Genomic DNA, 21,894 nt, shown 5'->3' on the forward strand with positions numbered 1-21,894 from the left:
CAGCAGGGAATGCTGAGCCATGCATGACCAAGAATACTCAGGCAGCCTGGCCAGAGTTGGGGAAGAAGGCCAGGCACCTACAGAAATGAAGGGGACAAGGGAATCGAGAAGGGTACGAGGGAAGCCCCCGACAGGCTCCTCGACTCTCCATTAGAGAGCCTTTGCTCAGAGATGTCAGGATGCAGTGCTGGCTTCTGGGAAGGTGAATGGTGGAATCATGTCAACAAAGGGCCTTCAGAAGGCATGCAGCCCAGCTCCTCACTCTCCATAGGGGGCAAAGGGATGATCGGAAAGTCCCTTCCCATTATCCTGGCTGCACTGTGTGGGTGAGTGCGGTGCAGGTGACTGTTACTTGGGCATAGATCTTAACAGTCTAAGGCCGGGCTAAAAAATGAAAACACAGAACGCCCAGGTCTCAAAATTATCATGGACAAATTGGTCTGATTTACTGGCAGAGAGGTGGATTCTTTATATTCCTAAGTCATTAATAAGTCTTACTGTTTGGGAAGCAAATGCAGGGAGGGTAGTCTGATCTGTTTATGTTAAGCAAGGTCTGTCTGGAGACAGGGGACTGGCCCCAGTGGCTTTTTAAGGCCCCTTAGCCTTGGATTCTATGAAGGCCATGCACAGTGTGAGTGGTACCATCCGTTCTCAATTACGCTTGCTAATGAATGGGGCTTGGGGAAGTGGTCAGCACAAACCAGCAGATAACGCCCAACCCTGTGGCTTTGGAAGGTGTTTTACTTTCATGAGAATTTCAGCTGGAACTGCTGGAATGTTCTTGATCTTCGCTGACACCCCTTCCATTCCCAATGTCTTCCTGTCCCCTATCCATGTGCGAGGGTACCCGGGCATCCTTGGTACTCACACACAGCCATACCTTTCCTCTCTAAACTGCGCACCATCTTTCTGCTTCCCATCTTAGATGCTCTGGCCCAAAGTCCTCTTGGGGTTTTATGTACCAGAGTAAAAAGAAAGCAAAGAACAAAAGGACAGTCATCATCTACTTGACAGTTCTATGTCCAGAAGAGCTCCAGAGGGGCTTTCTGGGGTCCTTCCTGGCCTAAGCCAGTACTTCTCGCTCCTTCTCCGTACCGGGGCTGCTTTCAAGGATGGGATGTATTTTCCTCTCACATCGTGTCCCATGTGACCAATGGACTGGAAACAGAGCTAAGGACCACACTGTGGTCTCAAACCCCCAACTTTGTGTCGTAAACACTCTGACCTTGAAGTTCCCCAGTTACAGTGACCCACAACCATGACCAAGTTCCATTATCTGTTTTTTTTAAAATGGAGGGTGGATTCTTCTTCATCTTTGGCCCCTTCTGGAGGCCGCTCAGAACTCCCTTTCCTCACAGAGCTCCAAGATACAGCTGCAGCCTCTCTGAGTGTAAAAGCCTCTGTGCAATGCTGTCCCCAGGCCAGTACGCCCCCAACCCCAGGTCCATCCACATGAGGCAGGGCACTCTGGAGCCAACGGCTAGAGCACATCAACCTCCTGAAGAGGGATTTCAGGACTGGAGCACCTTATGCTCAAAGCCCAGCCCCGCTCACACTGCACACTTCCTGGGTGGCAGCCCTGACCGGCGTGTGAAAGATAAGAGACAGGAAAGACTGGGGAGTCTTCTAGGTGTTACAAAGCAGTGAGCTTGGCAGTAGGAATAAGCCAGGTGCTGGCAACTGGGAGTTTGGGGGTCAGAATGGGAGGACAGCGGTCTGCCTGAAGTATAGGAGTCCTTCTATGAACTCCATTGAAAAAAATGAGAGGAACCGAAAATTCTGAGATGGAAAGCCCATATGTGATGCCCAGTCTAGAAGTCTGCATTGGATGTAAGAGGTAATAATAATCATCATGACAAACAGGTCAGGCACTGTTCTTAGCATTTTAAATATTTATTTTCATTTAATTCTTAAAAATAGCCTATGAAGTATATGTTACCATCAAACCCACTCTACAGGGGGAAAAAATTGAGGAAGAGACAGGTCCCCTGGCGAGTGAGAGCTAGATTCCAGACTTCAACCTAGCTCTGTCTTCCTCTGCTGATGGAAGAAGTGTAGTCGTCCTGCTGTGGGCCCAGAACTCCAGCCCCTGGGCCCTTCATCCCAGTGGAGGGCCATGATGGGCCACCTGCATTGTGAATCCCCAGGGGGCTCACCTCCCTGTTTCAGCTCCTATCCCAGCTGCCACCATGCTTCTTGCTCCTATCCCAGTCCAGAGGGCTGAGGCTGCCCAGACTCAGCCACCTGGGAGAAGTCAAATGAGCTCTACAAAAAGGGACCCCGAGTGCTTCTGGGTGAACACATACCAACCAAGCTCCCCACCATCTCTAGCTTCACACATATTCACAAGAGAAACAGACAGCAGAATGCACAGTGCCTGCCAGCTCACCCTCAAGAGAGAATTTATATTCCCTGGTTGGACAAAGAGCTGTTTACTCAGAAGGGTGATTTTTTTTTTTTAAAACTGATTACAGAATTGTGTAGCTGATTAAGCTGGGGGTGAGAACATGGGGTGGGAGTGGTAGGGGATCAGCCAGTCCATTCTCCTGTCCACTTTCCAAGGTTATTATAAAAGTCAAATGAAATTATACATGAAAAGGTTCTTTATAAAGTACTTTATAAAGTTCTTTATAAAGTACTGTGATAACAATACCTGATATTTATTAGGCATTCATGTCACGCCAAATACATTCAATCCTTACAGCAGTTCTAGGAAGTGGCTATGATTATGACCATTCCCATTATACAGATGGAGAAACTGAGGCCAGGAAAATTAAATAACTTGCCTAAAGCCCCAGAGCCAGGATTAGAACCCAAGCAATCTAACTCCAGAGTCCTTCCTCTGAACCACTCCATTATCCTGCCTCTGCCGTCACTCAATGGCTTTGTGTACTTGAGCAAGTTACTCTATCTCATGGATGCTTTCCTTCTAAAATGGTAAGATGAGAATAATAATATGCACTTCAGGGGTTGTGAGGCTTAGATAAAATAGCCTTTATGCACAGGCAATTATTGTTTGTCTGCACACACCCATCCTTTCCGAGAAGGGCATTTCCTTTTGGAGAAGAGCCAGCTCCTCCCCACTCCAACTCTGTAGGTCTACTGGGGGCTGCCAATCACAGCCCCTCTGTTGTAGCTAAAAGGAATAGGTATGAGATTCAGTGTTGCCTCCGGGGCTATCATGTGGAAACCAAGGGAGGAAAGGTGAAAGCAGCCCAGCTGTGAAATGTGGGTGTGGTGGACTGGCGGGTGGCTCACGTGGTTGGAGTGCGGTGCTCCTAACACAAAGGTCGCCGGTTCTATTCCCACATGGGCCAGTGAGCTGTGCCCTCTACAGCTAAGATTGTGAACAGCTCCCCCTGAAGCTGTACTGCCATGAGCAGCTGAGGTTGGCATGAGCTACCGCGGACAGCTGTGTGCTGCCATGAGTGGCCGGCAGCCATTGTAAGTGGCCGGCAGCCATCGTGAGTGGCCGGCAGCCATGGTAAGCGGCCAACCGACAACCGGCGACCGACTGCTCAGCCCGGGGGAACGCAAGGCTCATAATACCAGCAGGGGCAAGGGAGCTGTGTCCTACACAACTAGACTGAGAAACAACAGCTTGAACCGGAGCGGGGGCGTGGGGGAGGCAGAAGAAGAGGGGGGAAAAGAAAGAAATGTGGGTGTGGAGAAGTTAGCCAGCAGCAAACAGGTGAAGAGCTGGAGGGCGGAGGGGCTGGGTGAAGGGACTGGGACAGGATCCTGGCTAGGTATACTCCAGGCCAGTCTGTTCCCAAACCAGCACTGCCTTGTCCATCCAGCAGCTTGGCTCTGTGAAATGAGAATCCATGCCTTGCCTAAACTAGATGGAATTCAGTATCTGTCATTTGCAACGAAAAGAGATACCATGTTAGAGCTAAGCACTGTGCCTGGAAAACAGCAATTGCTCTTTAAGCATCAACTGTTAATATCATTACTGTTATCATTCCCCTACTCTTTCCTCTGCTTCCTCCTTTGTTTTCTACCTTCTCTTGGGAAATGGGAAAGAGAAACAGAGAACAGAGCGGAGAAAGGGCCCCAGTCCCCTCCTCTCACTCACTTCCCTTCCTTCCTCGCTCAGTTGTTCTCTAGCCACAGGAAGGTTCTTGTTCTCCTGACACGGGGTGGAGAGGACACTCGGCCCACAGCAGACACAGGCAAAGAGTACTTGACAGACTCAAAAGGCTCCTGGGCCACTACCTTCGGCCTCAAGAAAAACAGCCTGCAACATCCAGGACACAGACAGGTGGCATAGGAAAGCACGTCTGACTGAGTCAGAAGGGTGACACATCCTCCCCAACTAACACTGAGAGCAGCCCCCACCCAGAGAGACACAGAAGCAAAATAAACAGAGAGGCCAGGAGATAGAGGCGAGGAAAGAAATCCCAGAGGAAGAGAAACTGAAGCTATTTTACTTTGTTTGGGTTATTCTCACCCTGGTTTCTCTCCCCTGGCCTGGATAAGAACACTACTGTTCAGTGAGGCCAGCTTGGTTTTGAGTCATGTCAGCATTTTCATTTCCCTTAGTGAAGGGAGGTGTCCAAAGGGATGGGTGAAAGGCAGGCAAAGGAAAAAGATGAAACAGATGGAACAGAGGCTGGCCGAGGGGCACAGTTCCCGGCAGCAACTGAGTGAGAGAAGTGGAAAAGGAAGTACACAGGTGGTAAAGCAAGGAGAGGTCAAAATTGCTTAGAGATGAAAAACTGTGCTTTGGAGTGACATCAAACGGCCTTCATGCTGTCGTCCTCCCCGGGAGACCCTCGCTGGGCCTGTACCACTGGCTGCATCGGTTGCCTCCACCATACCCAGGCATGCCCTGGTCACATTGATGTTCCAAAGAGCAGAGAAATACACCAGGGTGGAGTGTGGGATAGAAAGTCAAGAGACAGCTGCTGTCCCTTGGCGCAATATCTCCTGCCCCTCCCTGACTGCAGGGCAGCTGCCCAGTGAAGGACAAGGTCTCTGCTGTCCAGGCAGCCTGCTGGCCAGGGTCCGAGAGCCGGAGGCCTAGCCCTGGAGGGCTCCAGGCACCCCACCCCGCTGGCCAGCGTGCCCAGTCTTCCTCCAGACCCAAAGTGCTTCCAGAAGAAGCCATGGCCTCTCCAAGGGGCCCCTTCAGTGTGTCTCTCTAGGAGAGCTGAGCCCTGAGAGGCACAGGCAGGCCCAAGTGGACTTCTGCAACAGTGGGTGCGCCCTGGCACTCCTGCCTCCTCGAGTTTAGGAGAGGGCAGGGCAGGATCTATCAGCACAGGCCCTTGTTCTTCAGGCCTGGATCCTCAAGTGTACCTGTCATAAGGAAAAGGGAGAAACAACTGGGCTGTGTTATGTTCCCCTTCCCACCCCGCTCCTGTTCCCTGTCCATGGTGGCTAACAGGAACGATGATGGTGGGTACAGTGATGTACACCTACCATCTAGAAGTCACCTTACTTAGCAGAAAACTTGACAAGCCAGCTCAAAGGAGCATCACAAGTATGGGTGATGCTGAGTGTCACTGCCATTTCACAGATTGGAAAAGGTGAGGCTCAGAGTTGTGTTACTTGCCCAAGGCCCCACGGCTAACAACTGCACGGCTGGCGTCAGCTCCTAACTCTGTGGATACCAAATGCAACACTCTTTCCACTCTTTCCTGCTGCCTCCCTGGCAAGTGTGACTATGCGTGGGAACTAAGGGAAATGAAAATGCTGACCTGACTCAAAACCAAGCTGGCCTCACTGGATGGTAGTGTTGTTACCCAGGTCAGGGGAGAGAAACCAGGCTGAGAATAACCCAAAGTTAAACAGGTTTATTGAACTTCGGCATTCACTAAGTCATTGTTTTCTTTTCTCAGTTTCTTGCCTGAAACTCTGTCACCAAGACTGGTGTTAGGGGAAGGCTGGGGCCCGGGAGCCCCTCAGGAGGAGGGAGGAGACCTGGCCTACGTGCCAGCCATTGCTGGACCCCAGCTGTACACAGCCCAGCCTCAGCACCACCAGGCACTCGTCTCCCTCCTCAGCCACCACGCACCTCACAGCAGCTGCTGGGCACCCCGCTGCTCTCTGCCCAGCAGAACACCAGCGCATGTATTCTGGGAGCTGAACAGTGTCCCAGACCAGTTGTAGGTGGTCCTGTCCATTGGAGGTTGGCTTATAGGGGATACCAATAGAACTACTAACTTGACAACTGGCAGCCTTTCAGAATGGGCTGGCAAAATGCAGATCCCCCTTTTTTTCTGGTATGGCTCAGAATTAGATTACAGTGTGGAATTGAAATAAAAACCACCCCTACTCAAAAATATATCCATACCCATAACATTCCCCTAAGGAGAGATTTTTAAATTTCACCAAATGCTTTTTTAAAAAGGTAAATACTTCCACTCCTAACAGTCATTTATATCTTGGCCTAAGTTATTTTAATCTGATTGCTTTCCAAACAGCTGAGATTTGTCTGCATTTAGGTGGAGAAATTGGTGGAGAAAAGGAGGGTAACTTTGGAACAAGGTATAATTTGGTAACGAATGGCACCATTTTGGTTCTAATAACCAAATTAACAAACATTTATTGATGGCCTACCGTTGTCCGGGAACCTGGTTCATCGCTGAGGGCACTGCAGCGGTACAGGCCCTGCCCTGCTCCTGGAGCTTGCAGTCAAACCGAGCTTACAGTTTCCTGCCTCCCTCCCAGTCTCCGTGCTGTCTATGTGGCAAAGCCCTAGCCATGCTTGTTCCTGCACTGTCTCCATAGTCTGGTCTTTCCCTTCCATGATCACTCTAGTTCAGACCCTCATTATTGCTCTCCTGGGCTGTTGTAGCTTACCGTATTTGCCGGCGTATAAGACGACTGGGCGTATAAGACGACCCCCTAACATTTCCACTCAAAATACAGAGTTTGTTATATACTCGCCGTATAAGACTACCCCCTCTTCCGCACACCTTCCACACACCAAATAACTTTCAGTTTAAAATTTGCATCATACTTCTTTCTTTTGGCTGGTGCCATGATAGGGATGATAGGGGTTTGACTGGTCGACATTTTCTATGCTGTACTGTACAATGGTGCAGTATTGTGGTTGGCTGTAGGCTGTATACAAAGCCTGATTTGATTGGTCCCTGCTCCCTGTTTGCCCGGCCTGTCACTATAGCAGTCTGGTCCACCCTTGCATCCGCATCTCCCTGGGACCTCACTAGTGCGCAAGTGCGAGCTCTTCAACATTCTAACAGGCACCATGATAGCGCAAAATCGCGAATATTCAATGCATATGTAAAGAAATATACGGTAACCCGAATTTACCACACTCGCAAAATCGCACACAGCCGACCATGCACCCAGTATGGTATCGCGATTCGCGATTTTGCGCTATCATACTGGGTGTATGCTCGGCTGTGTGCGATTTTGCGAGTGTGGTAAAATCGCATAACAGCAAAATCGCATAACAGCCGAGCATACACCCAGCAGCGCTGCTGATGCCTGAACGGTATGTGGAATGAAGTGGGCGGGCATCGGGAGGCCACTATGGCACGGGGCAAGCACTATGGGCAGTCTATCTGAAGTGTACCTGGCGTATAAGACGACCCCCCCACTTGGAGGCATATTTTTCGGAGCCAAGAAATCGTCTTATACGCCGGCAAATACGGTACCTGCTACTGCATGAGTAACCTACCTAAAGTATATTCTGATCACTTCCCTCCCAAACACAAATGTGTTCACAATGCTTCAGTATCCTATGTATTTTTTAAAACTTGAAACTTTTTATTTTGGTATATAAATACCTCTAAGTCTATTCCTTTTCTACCCGTCTAGTATTTCTCCCATTTCTTTCAGCTAAGGTGTCTCCTGCCATGTGCGAATTGATCTCCATGCCTTTATATATTCTTTTCCCTCCACTTAGAATGCCCTTCCCTTCCATTTATTCCAGTTCTCAACCCTGGCTGCACCTTAGAGAACTATTTAATAATAAATAATCATTATAATAATGATACCTGTGGATAAACTAAACCCTATTAAATTTTAAACTCTGGGGGTGCGGCCAAGGCACACTAAATCTCCCCAGTGAGTCTAATGTGCACCCAAGATTCAGAAATGTTATCTTTGTCCAAATACCACTCCAGCCCGTTCTCTGAACTGTAGACCTCTTTCTCCAGACTCAAGAAGCACCCATTGGCCTGTCATTAGCACTGATTGGGCATGTACCACATTCTGTTTTGTTCCCTCTAATAAGGTTCTCCTAGCTGACAAGTTTCTGTGCTGCCCCGTGACTTGGAAGAGCTAGGGTCATGCAGACAGCCAGTGAGCACTGCTTAACAGATTGATATGTTTTTTTTTGTGTTTTTTTTTTTATCTCAAGGAGTGAAAAGAGCACAGCTCTAATCACTAGGCCCTGGAATCATGCTGGAGGCGGGGCACTAAAAGGGCTTGAAAACCCAGCGCTGTCAACATCAACAGTGATGAATCGCACTAACAGTACCCTTGATGTGAGGTGAGGTGAGGTGATGAAAATAGCTCTTCACCTCTACGATCTTTTTACCCCAAACCCATAAGCCCAGTCTAATCATGAGAAACACATCAGACAAATCCCAGTGGAGGAGAGTCTTACACTATACCTGGTCAATCCTTCTCAAAACTGTCAGGGTGGTCAAGACCAAGGCAAGTGTGAAACTGCCACAGTAAAGGGAAGCCTTAAGGACACATGACAACTAAATGTATGTGGTATTCCAGATAGGCTCCTGGAACAGAACAGGGACATTAGATAAAAACTAAGGAAATCAGAATAAACTTTTGACTTTAGTTATTAATAATGTGTCAATATTGGTTTATTATTTGTGTGAAAAATAACATAAATGGAGTCATTTCCAAATGGAGCTGGAGCTACCATTCCAGAGGATCTGCCTTGCATGTCTTACTTCTAAAATCTTTGGGATGTTTAAACTAGATGAAAAGACCAATTGGGCCAAAGCAACATTGTATTCCAAACAAACAACGATTTGCAAAGCTAACAGGAAAGCAGACATTCTGATTACCAGACTTAAAATTAAAGACATTCTTTAGGATTTGCATTTTTTAGGATTTGCGTCACCTTGTATAACTGTATAACTGAAGAATAACTTAGCTTACCTGCACCTGTAGGAATTTCTTTCTTGACTTACCAACACCAATAGAAATTCCTTCCTTCTGTTCTGTGTAGTTATCCCCCTTCTCTTTCTCATAAAAAAACCCCTTGCCTTCACCCCCTAATAGGAACCCTTTGGGTTTCTGCCTGAATCACTGCTTCCTGAAGAGCTGTTCTTTTGGGTCTCAAATAAAAGCTTGTTGCCTTTCACTTTGGCCTTTTATTTTTAGGTCAATATTTGTAACAAATGTACCACATTTGCATAAGTTATCAATAATAATAGGAAAACTCTGTGTGTAGGGGTTGGGGTATATTGGAACTCTGTACTATCTGCTCAATTTTCCTATAAATCTAAAATTACTTTAAAAGGATCTATTAAAAAATAATTAAAAATTTTTAATTCGTTTAAAAATAAAAACAGTCCCCCAACCCTATCCCATCACCTTCCTGGCAAGCAGTATGGAGCCCTGTGCCCTGTGTCTGATGTTCTGTAATAGGGGCTGGGCTTCTATGATTCAGAACTACAGAGCCAAAGCCAGCAAAGGCTTTTAAAGCTGCCTTTTAAAGCAAGTGCTTTGGGCACAACAAGAGATCATTGATGGATCTTTGTCCTCCAGAGGAAATGCAATGTGTTCCCTTGATTTGCATTTTAAATGCCTATCAAATAAACTATTAAACCTCAATTATTCTGTTTAATATCCTAACTTACAAAGTTCCAGAGAGGGGCTGAAGAGCCAACAGGACTCAAAGCCTGGGACTGAGGACAGAGCAGAGGGTGTGGACATTCTAGTAGGCGAATGAACCCTTGACTGAATTCCCCGTGCTGCCCCAAAGGCTGGCGGACAGCATAGGAGCAGGGCAGGGTGCCTCTGGCCCAGATCTTCATTGCTGACACCTCCCAGGGTCCCTTCCCACTGGGTCCTCTCTTGTCCTGGGACCCTCAGGCCTGGCGGGGCCTCCCTGAGTAACCCCATCGCTGGGTCTGTCCTACTGCCCTTCATTCATGAAGGGGGATACCCTGGGCCCACAGATCCAATGACTCAAAGCTGTTTCTCTAGAGCCCAGAACCCATCCAGCCTGGCTTCACAGTGGGAGTGAGAGGGACAAAATTTCTTTATTATGTATGTTGCGCGGGGGACCCTGCTCGCCGCGCCATTTGTCATGCAGGGCAGCCTGTGGGGTCTCTGGTCCTGCTCCCCACATAAGAAAGCAGGATATGGCTAGGCCAAAAAGGAACACCCATGGAGCCATAAGTAGGGGACTCATACCACTATAGTCTCACTGGAGGCTGGATCCACGTGACCTACAACCTGCTCTCTGCTTCTCTGCTGCCAACCCACCGACCGAGTGACCAACCAGCACAGCCGCGGCAGTTATATCAGTGGCTAATTGGCTAACTGGTTACAGCTGATGGTCAATTAGCCACAGCTGACGGCCATCTATTACCTGAGTCAGCACCTTTCTACGTGAGGCTGAGAGCCTAGAAACTGCTCTCTGGGACTCTGTCCCCACAATGTAGCAGAGGACTTATTATTTTAACCAGAAGGCACCTTTACCTTTAATATGGAGTGATTTCTGGGGAAGGGAAACATGGTCAGAGGAAGAAAAGAACTGACCATGAAAAGAAATAAGGCCCCTTTCTCAGAAAGGGAAACAGAATTCATAAATCACAAACACAGGCCTGTTTTCTAGAAGTCTCCCTGGAGACCCCAAGCTGGCCCACTAGAGTGGGCAGAGTACCTAGCTGCCACCCCACTGTCACTGCCAACATCTCTCAGCCATCATCCCGCGAGCTTCTTCTCATAACAGCCCTCAGAGACAGGCTCATAGAGCAGTATTGTACGGCCAACTCCACCACAGGCTAATGATACAACTTGCCCAGAAGTGAGTCAGGGAGCAGGACCTCGGCCTGCTGCCTGTCCCAGCACAGGGGCCCAGGCCCCTGCCCCCAAGGGGATCTCGGGCCAGCTCCGGGGAGTCTGGTTGGCGGGAGGCACTGCACAGAAGCCCCCAGTTGGGGCCCCAGTAGACTGGGCAGACGTTAGCACAAGTCAGGCCAGCGATAGAATCACCTCCTCCACATGCCTGCTGACAAAGGTCCATTCAAGAGAGGCCAGACAAGCAGCCCCAGAGACAGAAACAGAAACTTGGAGCAGCTGCTGGGGCCAGAGGCCCAGGGGCCAGGCCCACCCACCCTAGCCACAGCCATACTACAGTAAGCAGGTAGCGTATCTGGCCCCCTTACACGTCTGTCCAGCAGCCCACCTCCCTGAAAGCACAGCTCTGGACTGCACGTTTGAGCCTGCAGAGTACTTTGCACACATTCACTGTCTCGCTTGGGAGTGGGTGTGGCTTGGGGATGAACCCTGACTGTGGGACCTGCATACCTTAAAATGCGCCCTACCTCTAAGTGGTGAGGGTAGATGCAAGTGCATTCATGGAGGGTTTACCTGACCCTGCTTATCACTGCTTCGGGAAACAGCCTCCTGCCATGTGCCTTCATTCGCCCTATTTCCACAGAGCCAAGGTCCACACCTCTTTCAACATACTGCGGTCACTAGTGTGTGTGTGTGTGTGTGTGTGTGTGTGTGTGTGTGTCCCATCAGACTATGAAGGAATTCCTTGGGGACAGAGGCACATTCTAGGCATCTCTGGATCTACAGACCTTAGCATAGCGGCTGCTCACTAAACGGTGATGACTGAATGAATGTGCTCCCACATCATTCATCACTTTCGGTCATAATCCAATCTAAGCTCATAACATCCCAACGGTCGGTATGGTATTTATAAAGGAAGTTTATAACTTTTTCAGTGCTCCCCTCCCCCCACTTCCTCACTTCTCTCTAGGTCCCAGTCAAATCCCAATCACCAAAACGCTACCATGAATCAGCTCCCTCCATTGACTTCAGCCCTTAAACATCTCAAATCTAAGATGGAGTCAAATTCTTAGTTTTAGACTCTACCAAAGGAACTGGGCATCAGAAGGAAGAAATGTACACGTTAGAAATGTGTGGTGTGCACTTGGGTATGAGCGACGGGCAGAAGACAGCTTTGAAGGACAAGTGGGTTTTCAACACCTTCTAGTGGATGAGGACTTTTTCCCATACATGAGATCTGACAATTAAGTTCGCGAACTTGTTGCAACACTGTTGCTAAGCTTTTTTGATATCAGAGGGATTATTCACTATAAATTTGTACCAACTGGACAAATAGTTAACCAAGTTTTCTATTTGGAAGTGCTGAAAAGGCTGCATGAAAAAGTTAGACTATCTGAACTTTTCACCAACAATTCATGGCTCTTGCATCACGACAATGCACCAGCTCACAGGGAGTTTTTAGCCAGCACACAAATAACTGTATTCACCTCTCTACTCACCTGATCTGGCCTCCAATTACTTCTTTCTTTACTCGAAGATAAAGGAAATATTGAAAGGAAGACATTTTGATGACATCCAGGACATCAGGGGTAATATGATGACAGCTCTGATGGCCATTCCCGAAAAAAAGTTTCAAAATTACTTTGAAGTGTGGACTAGGCACTGGCATCAGTGCATAGCTTCCTGAGGGGAGGACTTCAAAGGTAACCACAGTGATATTCAGCAATGCGGTATAGAGCACTTTTTCTGGGATGAGTGCACGAACTTAATTGTCCGAAATCATATGCACATGCTCATGGGGCTTATTGCCTGTGTCCAACAGCAACAGAGACAGGCACTGTCTAGGGGACAAGCAGATTTTGCCTTTAAAGAGGTAAGTGGGGGCAACAGGGAGAAGGTGTGGATCTAACTAGATAAAAGGCAAGCACAGCAAGCCGTACAGCATTTAGGGGTTCAGAGAAGAGGAAAGTATGTCTGTTTACCAGGAATCAGGAAAAGCTATTTGAAAGAATGAGACAAAGCTATCCTTTGCCTCAAACGATAATATAACAACAACAAAATATCATTCTAATAATAATATGTCATTGCTATCATTATTATTATAGCAGCTAATATCTGCGGAGTATTTGCTATGTGCTAGGCACCATACAAAGCTCTTTACTGCTCAATATTCATGCTCATTTGATATAAGAAAACTGAGGCTTACAAAAGTTAAGAAAAACTGGCAAGCATCAACACCCATATTAGAGCCCAAGAGTGTGTATCTCCACAGGCCACCAGCCCCTAGTCAGCAGGCTGAAGTGAGAGAGCTCATTCCAGACAGGGCCAGAGTATCGGCAGAGGGAAGGAAATAGAGGCTCAGGTGACCATCCAGAGAAGGTGCTTGGGGGATAGCTGCAGTCAATTTACAGAGAGCCTTGAGTGTCAGTGCCAGGCACCTATCCCTATTAATAGGCAATAGAGAGTCACGGGAGGTCTGACATAACTGGACCTAACCCACAGGACCAGTGGGGAAGTGGATTGAGGTTGAAAGAATGGAAATGAAGAGGCCATCATAATGGTCTGGGTGAGAGACTGCAGCTGGGTGAGGTGAGAGAATGTGTTGGAACCTGTGAGCACGTGCCTCTGTGTTAGGTCTGCAAGATTATATGTGTGTCACAAAGGGAAAGCGTGTGCAAGGGTGAGTGCACATGTCAGTGAGTATGAGAGGGGCCTTCCCATTGAAGAAGGTTGCAGAGCCTTCCTGGTAGGAGGTAGGGTGAGGCAAGCAGGGGAAGAGAAGAAGGGACAAGACAAATCAATTGGTCTATCTGAGCAGGAGGGCTCAGGTGAACGAGAAACCACCATTGCACAGCTCTGGGGGCTCTGGAAGCCCACAGAGCCTGGCACATCAGAGGCACTCAATTAAGATTTGTTAAAATGATGCATGAATGAATTTAAGATCTTGGCGTCGGGTCTCTTCAGAGGCCTGGCTTTGCCCTCCATCTGTGTGGGGGTCACTGTCCTTCCAACAGATCTTCCCTCATTCCTAGCCCTCTGCATTCAAGATCAGATATTCTGAGCTACAATAGCCACACTCTCAGGGCCCCAGCCTCCTTCCTGGACCTTGTGTCCCTGCACTTTTTTCTAACAAATATGTTCCTGTGTGGACTCCAAGCAGACTTCACGCTTTCCCAGATCAGGGTCTCCCCTCCTCCCTCCTATTCCAGAGCAGAGAAGATGCTGCCAAATTGGTTCCAAGCTTTTGTCTGAGCTGGAGATATCTTGCTTCTCGTCATGGGCAGAGAGAACTGATCAGCACCTACTGTCACACTCTCCATCTGGCCAAAGGCTCTCCCTCCAGAGGATTTCATAGACCCACCAAAGGATGGCCCTGGATCTCCTCCTCGCCAGGAGACACCTCTTTCAAGACTCCTCCCAGCTCCAGTTTTCGTCCTGGCAGAAAAGACCAGGTAGATAGACCACAGTGTTCAGGACAGGGCAGCTCCCCCAGCCCGAGGGATGAAAACTTGGTCTCAGTTTCTTGGGTACCTCCTGTCCCACTGGGTGAAAAGGGAGGTTTTCTCTGGAGTAACTGAGACTAGCCCCTTTCCTGTTCAGCTCAGCTACAACCCTATTTTATGAAATAATGAGTACGTTTGGCACCTAGAGAAAAAAAGGGTCTCTTTCAGATTGAATAACGTACAAAAATTGAGAGTAAGAAATGCCTTAGAAATCATGGAATCTAAACCTCCCCAAAACAAGGCATTATTGACAGACATGGAAATAGACAAATGTGGAAATAGAGGTCTAAAATGTTGAAGGCTTTCAGTTGTTTAAGATCAGTCGAAGCCATTTCTGGCTTTCACCAGAGCCGTTTGCATCCAAAAGGGTGTCTGTGGAATAAATGCACTTGCCCTTTGGGCAGAACCTGGGCTAGGACCTGGGTCTGTGCCTCCAGCTCACAGCGTTTATGCTACAGGTTCTGTGCCTCCTGAGATCGTGCCTGTCAGGACTGTTTTATTTCCTCCAGGGCACTCCTGCAGAAGCTGGTGGGTGATTTGCTAGACACTGAGTCCTGGGGGCTGCCTGGCACAGTCTGCCATCCAGATGGCAGCCACATAAAGCCAACAGGACTGGAGGGGCAGAGGAGTGTGTGCTCTGATTTACAGGGGATGTAGGTGGGCTAGCTCGCCTAAGACTATGAGGAGTTTCCAGGATCTGGGAGGCTCCTTCTCCCCACTGCCCCTCCTTGCCACACCCTACAAGAAAACAAAATGAAGCAGGCTCCCCACCCACACGTGGACTCACACAAGAACACACTTTGGAAGGGACATACCAGTCCCCACAGGGTTGCTGTCAGTGGAAAAAAAAAAAACCACGAAAACAAAGGCAAGAGATGTGGGACAGGGAGTATGGGGTCACAAATCCTGGCTGAACAGTCAGAAGGCCCAGCCACTACTGGGTATGTGTACTTCAGTTTCCCTAACTACATGATCCTGGTGGATGTTCCCTCAAGGCCCCTTCTGGCTGAGAAATCTGGGATTCAGAGGTCAGGGGCTGTATCTTCCTCCTCATCTTCAAGTGTCCAGCAACTAACACATAGTAGGTACTTAAAGCAGTTCACTGAATGATCAAATCAAATGGATCTTCAATCAGTCCAAAGATCATATAGAGGCCAGGAAAGAGATTCTTCCCTCTGGCACTTACCACCTAACCACCATAGAATACACTGGTCCTAGAAAAGCCCTGGCAATCCTGGAACCCTTTGCAAATCTGCTTCCTCTCCTAGGTGCACAGATGTGGTTGGAGGAGCCAAGCAGGAAAATGTGTCTGGGGGAGACAGGGAAGTCTGGACCCCAGACAGGAGCAGAGCCTTATGTGCTCTTTCTTATCTCATGTGGCTCCATTCCTTCTGCGTCTGTCTGGCTTCCCTCTCCTTCTTGGCCCTCTTTCCTCCTTTGTCTCCTCTGTCCTCCTCCGCTCTCCTTGCACAGTCACCTTTCCTGCCTCCTTTGTGGAGGCTCAGAGCCTTCTGCTCTGGGTCCCAGAGTGCCTGATCCTCTGTTAGGCAGGAAGACTCCTGCGGGCTGAGTAGAGATTCCTAGGAGCCTCAAGCTTTCTCAGGGGCGGGGCAGAGAGAAAGCAGCAATGGAGAGATGTAAATTCTCCCTCTGAGAGGCCTGAGTCTTTCCCTATACGCCTTGGCATAGAGCCAGATAAGGCAGGAAATGTTCTGTCTTCTAGCCCGAGATCTGTTTAGAAGTACAGTGTGTATGTGTGGTGTGTGTGTGTTGGGGAGGCGACGGCATGTGTTATTGTTGGTGTGTGTGAACATGCACAGTGTGATGGCAGAGTGTACTGGTAGCACTGCAGGTAGTGTTGTGGTGAGGCATAGGTATGGTGTATTTCGTGTGTACATAATGTGATATACATGTAGGAGTGGTGTGTTTATGGAGTGTGTGTGCCGAATAGGATATATGTGTGGCATTTGTGTGCAGTGTGGTGCGTATGTATTTGTGTTTGGGAGTGTTTGTGATGTGCAGTGTGGGAGGTGAGTGGAGTGAGCAAGGGGCCATGTCAGTTTGGGAGCTAGCTACCCAGAAAAGGCAGGGCCAACCCGTATCTAGGCAACCATGTTGGGGGAGGGGAGGAGATATGGAGGTGAAGAATGGGCAGGAAAAGGAGGGAGGCTGAGAATTGAAGAGGCATTTCCATGGCAACAGCCAGGCAGGTCACATGCAAAAGGCTAAGTTACAGAAGCAAATATACACATCCACAAGTACACAATATGAGGGCACTTGGCCCCCAGAGTGGGGGTCCTTTCACAGGGGACACAGGCTGCCCACTGATCCATCTCCAAAGCTGGAAATCTGGGCCCAGCCAGGGAGTACCATGCCAAGGAAACAAAGGAAGTGGAGATAGAGGCCACCTTGGTGGGGAAAGCCTCGGCGGCCTCAGCCCCGCACATACGGAGGTTGGTAGCAGGGAGCTGGGCAGGCCCATTTCTCCCGCACAGCTGCTCCCTGCTCCCACCCTTGGGTGCTTTCTCTACCAGCCACCACTTGTTAAGCGCCAGGAGCCGCGGGCTGCTCTTCCAACAGTCCCCGCAGAAGCCCAGCGAGACACAATGGGGTTGGTTCTGCCAGGGCCACCCCTGCCGGGGAAAGGAGCTGGACGTGAGGAAAGGAGGGAATGACGGGGCGGGGTCAGGGCCGCCGAGAAGGAATCGGTTCTGAACAGACAAGGAGAAAAACATCGACGCCGACATCCTCCTGAATCCCCCTGAATCCCCAGGCCCTGGAAACCCCAGCCCTCCTCTCCTCCCTGCCGGCGCCAGCCAAGCCCTCCAAACCCCACACCAGCAAGCTGCATTTTGTATTGCTCGTGTGTCCACACGCACATCCCCACGCTCCACTCAGCTTCCAAGTAACAAAGGGAAGACCCCCCCGGGAGACAGAGGGGGTGCAGCCCTTTCCTCTCCTGCTAACATCCGGAGCCCCCAACCCGGCGACGGCAAGCCGGTGGCCCGGCCGCAGCCCCCCCCCAGCCGCGACCCGCCCGCTCAGAGGCCCCGCGCGCGTCCCCACTGCCATCCCCGCCTTTCACACCAGCCTGGGTTCCGCGGCCCGGGAGGACCGCTCACACCCACTGAGACCAACGAGCCAGGCCGCCGCCGCGCCCTCGAGCTTCCCCACCGAGGCTCTTTTCCTGGAGGAAGAGCCCGGCTCGGCCACCTCTGCAGCCGCTCACCTGCGCGGCGCGGCCCCGCCGAGACGACACCCCGAGCACCAGCCGCGTCCGGAGGAGCTGCGAGCGGCGGGGCTGGGGCTGGGGCGGGCGCTGGCAGCGGCTGCCCGTGTTTTCCCGCCTCCCGCCGACGGGGGCCGGGCCGGGGAGAGGCGCGTCCTGGGGGTGGGGCGGGGGGCGGGGCTCGGCCGGCCGCCCTGGGGACCGTCGCCGCGGGGCGGGGCGCTGGCCTCCGGGAGCCTCGGCGCGCAGCCCCCCGCCCCTCGGTCGCCGGCTGCCCCACGGGTGAGCGGGGATCCTTTCAGAGCGCGGCCACCTCGGAGAAGCAACAGGAGCCGCCGCCGAGGGCCGCGCCCGCGCCCGCGCGCACTGGCCTCCAGCTGCTGCCTTTTGGTTTTCCTCCGGTGAGGCTGGGAAGCGAGCGAGACGAACACAATGACAGAGCCAGTGTCATTCTCAACTAGTAAACTGAGGAGAACGGAAAGATCAGAGGAAATCACCCAGCGCCAGACAGAGCAACCCACGTTAACTGGAACCTCGGCAATTAAGGGGAATGTGCACCCAACGCATGAATGGCCGTGTTGTAGGCACGCGAGGCAGCTCCGCTGTAGTTGTCGTTCGGCGACAGGCAGGTGCGGTGCTGGGAGGCAGTGCGGCGCTTCCCCAACCACGATCTGCCGCCCAGAGCTCCCTTTCCAAAGCCCCCCCACCTGGCCCTGCCAGGCCACAGTACTGCGCCCCCTCAGCCCACTCCTCAGGGTCCAAATTCAAGGCGGCAAACTGAATTTGAAGATTTAAATCCTACTGATTCTGCACTTGATCTTGAGCAAAGCACTGAAGGAACTCTTGAGCCTGAGCTGCCTCTCATGTGAAAATGGCTCTGACAACACTGACGTCCAGGGAGGCTTAGCCTAGCACTCAGAGTGAGTGCTCCATGAACCGCTGTCATCTCGAGCAGATTTCTAGGAAGGGAAGAGGCCAGGCACTGACAGAAAACACAGAAACACAGCAAGAGTTGGCCACTCAGTTGGTAGCCAGGAAGCCACGCCGCCTGCCATGAGGCTGCCCAACCTGAGCCAACATGGGAGCAGACAGGATGAGGGGTGTCTGCTGACAGAGCTGGGATGTCCAAGCCTAGGCAGGGCCCCAGGGACCTCCTTATAGACCCCAAATCTCGGGGCAATGGGGACTACTAAGAAGAAATCCAGCCTCACCTGTAACACCCCAACCCGGGCCTCCATTTTCTCATTTCTACAATGAAGGAGACAGACCAGATAGCCCTGAGGCCCCTACCAGCTCGAACCCTAGGTTATTTACTTATCTTCATAGATGGTCAGGTCTTAAAACCCCGAGGCTTTGCACAGATTTGGAAGCCTTAAAGGGCTACTGACAGAGTGGGGGTGCCCCACTCAGGGAGACCTGGGGAGAACAGCTTTGGTCCCTGTGACTACATAGGCTGAGTAACCTTTCTGTCCCTGTCTTTTCCTCCATAAGCTGAGGACTTGGTTACATTGTCCTTCTCCCTCTTCTTTTGCTCTAGCTGAGACACATCAAACTATGCCACTTGCCAGGCCTATGTCTGTGGGCAAGTAGATTAATCCCTCCCAAATGCCCTTGAACGCTGCCTGTTGGCCACCTCTCTGTGTTGCTTTCTGGAGTTCCAACTAGCAAGGACACGTCAAACCCAGGCTTTGCAAGCCTGTTAGGGCAAGGAAAGGCCATTGGTCAGAATTCCAAAGCTGAGCCACTTGCTAGTACCAGCCCCTTTCCTGCCAGAGAATTCCAAGGTATTTGGCCAAATTACTTCCCAGATGCCCCTGCCCGACACTGCTGACCAGCAAAAGGCAGCAGAGGGACACCAGGAGCTACATTCACGTGGGGAAGGGCCATGCCTCTCAAATGGTGTTTCTTCCCAGTCCATCCAGGGGCACTGCTGAAGGAGTTTGGGGTGAAGGAGTTATGAAGTCAAACACAAGCTTGTTCTAGAGGGAAGAAGAAATACATCTAGTCCCTACCCTATGAAACATGGGCATGGGTTAAGAAAGAAAAAAAAAAGCTCACTAGCTGCTTCATTCTTTCAACAAATGTACTGATGTGAGGAGCTACTCTGCACTGAACCCTGGGCCAAGCCCGGGGGTTCAACCCTGAAAGAAAAGACACGCTAATAGGCAAGATAGAGATTTATCAAATAGTCTCATGAATAAGTGTGCAATTAAAACATTGTTCAGAGCCCTGAGTGGGTAACATTTGAGAAGGAGCTAAAGGGTCAAGGGATATTAAGGGGATGAAGGAGCCAAGAATTGGAGTGACAAGCAGGCTTGGGAAATGATTCTGACACAAAAAAACAGAAGCAACATGTGCAAAGGCCCTGATGCAGAAGGAGCATCACATGAAAGGAGCCCCTGTGGCTCCTGAGCTGAGGAGACAGGCTGAAGAAGGAAGCAGGCGCCAGACCAGGCAGGCGTGGTAATCAGTTCCTGGGTGAATCCAACCTTTATCCAATCAGGACAATGGGGAGCCACCGAAGGGCATCAAGAAAACTGTTTCAAGCAAGAATTGGGGAGCAGCTGGCTGTTGCCAGGGACTCTCCAGTCAGGACTCAGGGGCTGCGAGGAGAACAGTGCTAATGTGAAGTTAAGAAATGGGACTAAATCTCAACCAAAGAGAGCCCTGCTTCCCCAGAAGCCCAAGGAGCAAAAAGAGAGAGAGTTGGGGTAGCAGTGCACAGCCATGGTGGAAGTAGGCTAAGAAACCGTTTTTGAAACACTCCCCCCTCGACCGCACCCCAGAATTGGAGCCATGGGAGACCTAGGGGTTGGGAGGACAGCATAACTGTTGGAAGCATAAGGGGCTGCTCCATACTTGAAAGTGTGTAACTTACACTAAGTAACTTACAACTATGCAGCTAGAACGCCATCTGGATAGCACTTGCCCCAGTTCCCTTATGCTATTGCAAAACTAGTTCTTCATCATGTCAGTGCCCAGGTCACACAGCCAGAGACAGAAAAGTGAGGGCCTGCAGGGAAAATTAAAGGGGCAAGACCAGGAGTCTTGGAAGTAGATTCCTGGACCTTCCTAGCAGGTAACCCTCCAAGGTGGACACAGGAAGCTTTGGGGGTGCCATTTCATCCTGGGGTGCAGAGTGTAAAACCAGAGCGACTCTTATGGCCCAGGGTAGGCCACCCCAAGCTATCCCACAATGGCATATTATTTGGAATTAAAGTTACTCAAGAAACTGCCCATGCAAGAAGAAAACCCTGACTTCTCTGTCCCCACAAAAGCAGGAAATAAATCTCCCATGTGATAGGTGCCCTCCTGCTCCTGAGGGCTAAGAGACAACATTATCACAAGAGGTAGAAGAATCCAGAGTGGAAAGCGTGTATAAACAAGCCTAGTGACGCCTTTACTAGTTGACTACAAAAGCCCAAACTTCGTTCAGATTCCTCACTAACCAACACCCTAACCATGCTTAGAGTCCCTTCCAATGAGCACTAACTTTCTTTGTCCTGCCAATTTCCACAAATTTATTGTTTCTTTGTCTAAAAAATATAAAAAGGTGCCCGGTTTGGTCATTTGTTTGAGCCTTCTTTTACGATCTGAGTATCATATTGTGATTCTCCCGTGTGCACATATTAAATTGGTTTTTCTGTGTTATTCTAGTCTTCTGTCAATTTTATTTTATTACTAGTCCAACCATAAGAACTAAAGAAAGGGGAGGGGATTCTTCTTTCCCCACCTCACCCCACAGCCAAATGCTAATTCCCCAATTCATAGGAAGAACTGTTTCCTAAATCCTTGACTGCAATAGCTCTGCTCACTTCCAAACCACACCTTGACCCTGATCCCTTCCGCCTTTCCTAACTGTTCTTTCTCGTGCTCCTCTGGCTTCTCTGTTAAGCAGCTGTATCAGGCCCTATGTCTATCTGCTCTTCGTGGTTCCTGAACAATCCAATCCACAACCATGGTTTTACCCCCCACGTAGGGCTGATGACCCCAGCATGGCCCTCACCCCAGAGATTCAGCCAAATAATCCCAAGGGACTCAGAGCTGCTCACACTGACTTCATCTGACCACCCCAAACTGACTCCCCTCTGTGTCTTCCTGGATTCCTAAATGGCACTGCCCCAACCCACTTATTCATCCTCACTCCTCTCCCCTCTGCTGCTTCAGTTCCAGGTCAGGCCACTG

The 21,894-nt window shown here is 50.1% G+C and overlaps 1 protein-coding gene across 1 annotated transcript in view; it reads right to left on the reverse strand.

Moving 5' to 3' along the window:
* FXYD6 (FXYD domain containing ion transport regulator 6) overlaps nt 1-17,876 on the reverse strand; it is a 38,131-nt gene extending 20,255 nt beyond the window's left edge. The window contains exon 1 of the mRNA XM_081062545.1: nt 17,710-17,876. The gene's annotated coding sequence lies outside the window, so the exon portion shown is untranslated. The remainder of the gene's footprint in view (nt 1-17,709) is intronic.
* Nucleotides 17,877-21,894: the final 4,018 nt, after the last annotated feature.

Source organism: Rhinolophus hipposideros (genome assembly GCF_964194185.1).
Source record: "Rhinolophus hipposideros genome assembly, chromosome: 10".
NCBI classification, from domain to species: Eukaryota; Metazoa; Chordata; class Mammalia; order Chiroptera; family Rhinolophidae; genus Rhinolophus; species Rhinolophus hipposideros.